This window comes from Cryptomeria japonica, chromosome 10, assembly GCF_030272615.1.
Source record: "Cryptomeria japonica chromosome 10, Sugi_1.0, whole genome shotgun sequence".
Taxonomy (NCBI): Eukaryota; Viridiplantae; Streptophyta; class Pinopsida; order Cupressales; family Cupressaceae; genus Cryptomeria; species Cryptomeria japonica.
Genome location: NC_081414.1, coordinates 334,165,216 through 334,171,665, shown reverse-complemented (window position 1 = coordinate 334,171,665; position 6,450 = coordinate 334,165,216). Strand labels below are relative to the sequence as shown.

At 35.1% G+C, this 6,450-nt stretch overlaps 1 pseudogene; it reads right to left on the bottom strand.

The window, feature by feature from the left end:
* Positions 1 to 2,538: 2,538 nt before the first annotated feature.
* Positions 2,539 to 4,585, bottom strand: LOC131076100 (hypothetical protein At1g04090-like; annotated as a pseudogene).
* Between the last annotated feature and the right edge of the window lie 1,865 nt (positions 4,586 to 6,450).

Genomic DNA, 6,450 nt, shown 5'->3' with positions numbered 1-6,450 from the left:
AACATAAACATGTTTTAGAATTGCAAGCATATGAACAAGTGTAAAATACAATTGAAAAGACATAATATAGATCAAAACACCCAAGAAAAGTAGCAACATTGGATTGAAATCAAATAAAGCAAAAAATAATGAGCACAACAATCCAATTTACCCCTAATAGCCTTCCCTTGATCTAATAAGCAGATTCCACAAACTGGTTTTGGCAAATCTAGATCTGTAGAATTCTTTGATTTGCCAATTTTTTCCTTTCCCTTCTTTCTCAATCCCTCTTCACTTCTGCTAATATCATTGTCAGAAATACTTTTACGCTTCTTCTCCTACTGATCTCTGAAATAAGAAACTATTTCTTGTTTCTGAACTGAGAGGAAAACTTGAATGCAATTAATTAGATAAATGTCCGAGCAAAAAGAAAGCCACGTGAGCTACATGCAGTGTGGAAGCATTTTCAAAGGCACAAACATAATTGCCATTATTAAATCTCATGCACCTGATCACTTCAAATCAGGTTTAGTGTGGCAGAATAATTGTTTAATTTCAATTTGCTTATAATTTTTGTTTAACTTCTATTAGTATTTATATTTTTATTATTGAAAAATTTATATAAATGTTTAAATTTTCATTTGAATTGTATTTGATTTTAAAATTAATATCATTATGCCATTTATTCCGCTATGACCAAATTTCCGTGCTATGCTTTAACAATAAATTATAAGAAAATTATTTCTTTCTTTAATAATGCCACCAATATTCGTATGAATTAGATTATCGAGATATGAATGTGAATTTTAGTGATAAGTGTAACTAAAGAATATATTATATTATTGATTATATTGCAAATTTTTAATATCTTATCTATGTATTTTTATCTGCATTCATTTTATCTATCAGCTATCAATATAATTTTTTGGGGAGAGATTGTTATGTATTATTGTTATCTGTAATTTATATAATTATAAAAATTATTATTTATTTGACCAATATAGCCTTCTCTGCCAGCCATATTGTCTGAATGTTAGATAGCTTAGAGCGTAAGCGTTAGGTACTTGAGAATCTTCCTACAAGCTCTCATTTTCTGCTTCTTTCTTTTGTTGTGAAGTTTCTATTGGAGGCCAGAAGATTTGAAAAACTTAGGGATACAAATGTAGAAGCGGTGTATTCAACTGTTGAGTGTTCAAGGCAACTGCACCATTTCCCAATGATTGCCAAAAAAAGTCTCACTGTCATAATGAATGCTAGGCAACCACACCATTTCTCGATAACTACCAAAAAAAACTCAAGCATGAGACTATTCCCTTGTTGACTTACCATTTCTAATCAATGTATTCATTTGCTTAACTATTCTATCAATTAATAATAGCCTTCTGATACTAGAATTTATCAACCCATAACTGGAAGAATGGCCATTAGGAATTGGGTTTGGAGCTCCTCTCATCCAATGATTCTTTTCGATTATTCCAAACCATAATTCTGTCAGGCCCATTGTGGAATAGATAAAAATACCCATTCTGATTTGAGACCGTAAATGTTTTCGGGCTTGTCCCCTTCAGCTTTTCCGACTTGATGGTAGCCTGAAAACCATCTGTAAAGGAGTACACCTCCTTATCTACTTCATTCTCCGATGTTCCCTCGATGAATTATAATATAAGGGGTGGGAAATGGGTATGATCATTGGCTTTGTCCAACCCCCTGCAATTGTTGATGACACGCACAAGCAAGGAGCTTACACCCATTCAGAATGAATAATTTAACAAATCAATACACCTATTTTCTACAAATGACATGGTAAGGAGCCATAACAAAAAAATGTTACAAAAATTGAATCGTTCAGTTGCAATTAGCAAAGCAACAAACGTTCGAAGTCGACCAAATGCTGAATCTAAGGATGAACAACTCAAAAAGAAAGTTCTACTATGTAAAGGCCAACAAATAATGCTAACAACAAATATATTGACCAAAGCAAGCCTCGTAAATGGAGCTCTAGGTGAAGTACTCAAAAGACAGATCCTGCTTAAGATGGCGTGGGCTATAACAGTCCACAAATCCCAAGGCTTAACACTCCAGAAGGCAATTATTGATATAGGAGCTATTGAAAGGCAAGGCTTGACATTTACAGCCATATCTAGAGTTAAAACATTAGACAATCTTTGTATAGAACCTGGATTCTCCTTCGAAAGATACTCTAAAATGTAGAACAACCCATATACAATCATTAGGAAGCAAGAAGAAGCAAGACTACAACAACGATCATTATAAAAAGAAAATAAAAGTTATATGTTAGAACTATTGGAAATTGGTTGTATGGTTACGTATCAGATTTATTTAGTACTAAAAAAGATTGTTTAAAAACTGGTAAATTACTTTACTTCAATTGCATCTGAAATGACTAATAAATACAGTTTTCACACCCTAATTTTATACTCTCCAACATAATGATTAACATATATTTTACAATCAGCTAATCATTGCTATATTTTACAAACAGCTAATCATTGCACCTTTGTTTTGGTGCTACTCATTAATCAAAGAACTTCGCCCACTTATTCGATGGTTGTCGTAACCACCGCAAAGAAATATAAGATATGAGACATCATAAATCCTGCAAATGTGATGCACAAAATGACACGTTCCGAGGAATCGGAGAAGGTATTTCCGCGCGAATCCAGGGTGGAACATTCGTACATTCTGCTCAGAGGCAAACCCTACATTTTATACTTTGAATACGTCTGCTTACAACACAAAGTATGCTTAGAATACGTCTTTCACCTTCTCATCTCCATACCAGCTGCTTTTCCATTTGGGTCCGGTCGGTCCATCCTGGGGTCCCCATTTCCTTGCATAATTCAACCACATTGGCTCTGTAACATTTTCACCGCTCTCCATCCCCTTCAGGTACTCTGCACCCACAATTTTATACTTTGTGCTCGTATCCACAAAATATGCACTCTTCTTTGAGTAGTTGGCGATGCCCACTCCAAGTGTTTGGCTCCCCTGAACAACCACACCTGCCCTATAAAAGCTAGCATGCCCATTTTTGGAGGAATAAACCACAGCTTTCTTACTCCCCTCCATGTATTCCAAATCCCCTGCTTTAACCCACTGTCCTCCACTGTGCTGAGACAAATAAACACCCCACAACTCCCCTGTGAAATTGTTTATCCTTAAAGTCACATGCTCCCAGTCACCCACATGCTCTCCAATTATAGGCAGCGGTATTGAGAGTGCCTTGAGCAACAGCAGAGTGGCCGGACCATTGAAGGGGTAAAACACCCACATTACAACGTCCGTAAATGTTCCTCCTAGTACTGATTTCACGTGTATATACGCCTCTGCGCTCTCTAAATCTCCACGCCTCACCATTTTAGCTTTGGCAGAGTCTTTAGGCAGGTCAATCCAGTACTCACCGTCCTCCGAGCCGCCCTGTGGGAGGTTGGAACCGTCCTCTGCAATTGCTTCGGGCGTGGATGAACCCTTTTTATATAATAATGCTCCATTCTTGAAAAACCACGGAACTGATGAGGGCAAGTAGTTGTCCTTTGGATGGCAAAACACAGTGGGGCCATACTTGCCTATTATAGAATGCACCTCTTCCAGACTTGGCATTCCCGTCAGAGGGGAATTCCTGTTCAGTAGACAAGCTACTGGAAACTCTGAGCTTTCATTTTTGCTACCTGTGGTGCAATAAAACGTCCCTGCAAATACCCCATTTGCTTGCTTTTCTGGATCTGGCATTGCACTCCACACTTGGATTGAATCACCGTCTTTTTTCTCACTCCAGATGCTGCTATCAGTCTTACAAACTCCAGTTAGATCTGATCGAACGCACCTGAGCTCTTCCAAAGATGGTTTATCCGCAACTCTTGTGACAAGGTATCCCAGAGCATTATACCCTTGAGGGGCGATTGGTCGCCAGAAGAAGCCATTTTCCCCCTTTTAATCTTTCCCTGACTTACTACTCCACACCAGCGAATAGTCCACTGGTTTTTCTAGTAGGGGAAGGGATGAGGACCCCTCCTTGTTTTGATTGATATCCTTTACCACAACCACCCAGCCTTGAAGGGAATCTGTAGTACTGTTACCCTCACAGTGATGACCGAGAATAAAATAACCAGGAGGAATGTCAATGGGCTTATAGAATGCAGCCCCTTTCTTATTACTGCTTCCGGTGAAACTCCATATCTTTTCTAACAATGAAACATGGCGCGTTTCAATTTCTCCAAGCGTAATCCTTCCTTTTGCAAATCCTGTATCTGCAAACAATTAATTCGACCCACGATGAAATCTTAACATATGCTCTTAATATGGATGGCAAAAGCTTAGAAATATAAAGCAAGATAACAACAGAATTCTTAGTTCTAACAGGTGTGAGTAATTCTGTACAACGTTATTATAGCCTGTATTGGACGTTTTCTTCTTCCAATGGTTCAGTAAACTATTGAAAACGTAATTTGCTAATCAGAAAAGCAATTTCATTCACATGGATTATTAGAAAAAGGGGGGTTATCTCAAAAAGTATGACAAAACAACCAGGGCAATTACCAGTAGGCCATGAAAGTGTGACAGCGGGCGTTGAAAGTAATTGCGCCATATATTGAATTTCTCAATTCGCGCTACAAAAAAGAATGCACAAAAAGATGGTAATGTCTTCTCTGTAGACTATTTCCTTGCATGACTGTTCTTCGTGTACATCGTGATCCAATTTATAGACGCCAAAGAGAAGAAAGAACCACAATGTCTCTGTTTACATTGACTAGATATTCCTAAATCGAAGCCAGATAAGATACAGCTTTTTACATGTTTTCCTTGTCTTACGCTAATAATTTTTGTTTTCTGCACATGATTAGACCACGAGAAATAGAATCTGTTCTTCAAGCTTTGAGCGATTCAACTATTGGCGCATCTTCAAACGCACCTACAACGGGTTGTTGCTACACTATATTATAATAATTAAGATATAATATTTAACTATAAGAAAATATAAATATAGTCCTTTTTTAAGGTTTAGTTGACCCGTTAACAGACATCTATGACGCACCAACGTGAAGAATCCTATAGTTGATCTGGTATTTATAAACAACAAAAATTAGATATTAAAAAAATAGCTTTCTTTCTATATAATTATCTTTATAGGAGACATTTGGGTGTTGTAAGGAAACTATTTATCATATTTAATTATTTTTGTTATATTTTTCTTTTGTTTAATATGTTTTTTCTTTATTATGGTGTTTTTCGTGTGTATAATATGCTTTTCTTTATTACGTGTTTTTCTTGTGTCTAATTTAATTTTTCTTTATTCAAAATAAATATTATAATTTTTGAGTTAATTTTAATAAATAATATAAATTAACTCTAAATTCAATAGAGTTGAGATGAAAATTATATAAAATAAATTAAAGAAAGATTATAAATATTTTCTCTATATCAATTTTATGTTGTCAATATATAAGAAATTTACTATTTGATTGCAATCAATGAATGACATTAGAAATCTAGTGATGGATCTATATTGTGGAGCCTCTAATATAATGTAAAGAGAGATATGATATTGGACTAGATTGTGCTCATCCTCAAGATCAAGAAAATTTCTCCTCTATCTAATCCAATTCAGTTGCCACATATTTATCCTTTGTTGATGTGAGATGCTAAATCTTATCTTCAATACATATTTATAAATTGAAAGTAAATTAGGGCATGTTCTAAAACAAAAGGAAGGTTGTTGACTTTCTCAATGAGAATCAATCCCCTATGCTAATAATAGAAAGTTGAAGACATGATAAGAAAATGATGTAAGCATTGATGTTGTGTTAGTGTAACATTATAATGTTAATCTACATGTTTTATGTTATAAGAGATTCAAATTATTTTCTCTATGCTCTTTTCTTTATTCCTAGTAACCTAGTATTATATTAAATACAAGATTGTAGATGCTCAACTTGAGGTTTTCTGGTACAAGATAAGAACATTTGCCAAATTCCTAAATTTTTGGCTTGGAGAGTAGAAAATTTATAAGTTAAAAAAGGAAAACTAGATAATAATGTGGCATAGCCCAAGGAAGAAAAAAGCATGTGCTATAATCTCATGCAAGGGAATGTTATAAGGAATGGTTAGTCTAAACTATTAAGAATTGAATTAGGTGGTTTCCTAATAGATTCATAGCTAGGATTGATTTGTTAATTATGAATACTGATAGGATAATATCTAAATGAAATATAAAATAAAGAGGAAAATGGCATGATGCATTAATTTTATCCTATTGGTGTAAATTATGTCTCATAATTACACTTTACTCAAGTTGACTTAGGATCATGCTTTCATTGTAGTTTGCATATGAGACACTTAGGGAAGTGTGCACATAGGGAAGTTGCTTGTAGGAGAAATTCCACCTTTTGTGGCCTTATCTTGCTATTACATTCCACCTTCGGTGGGTGATCCACCTCTTGTGGAATACTTTAT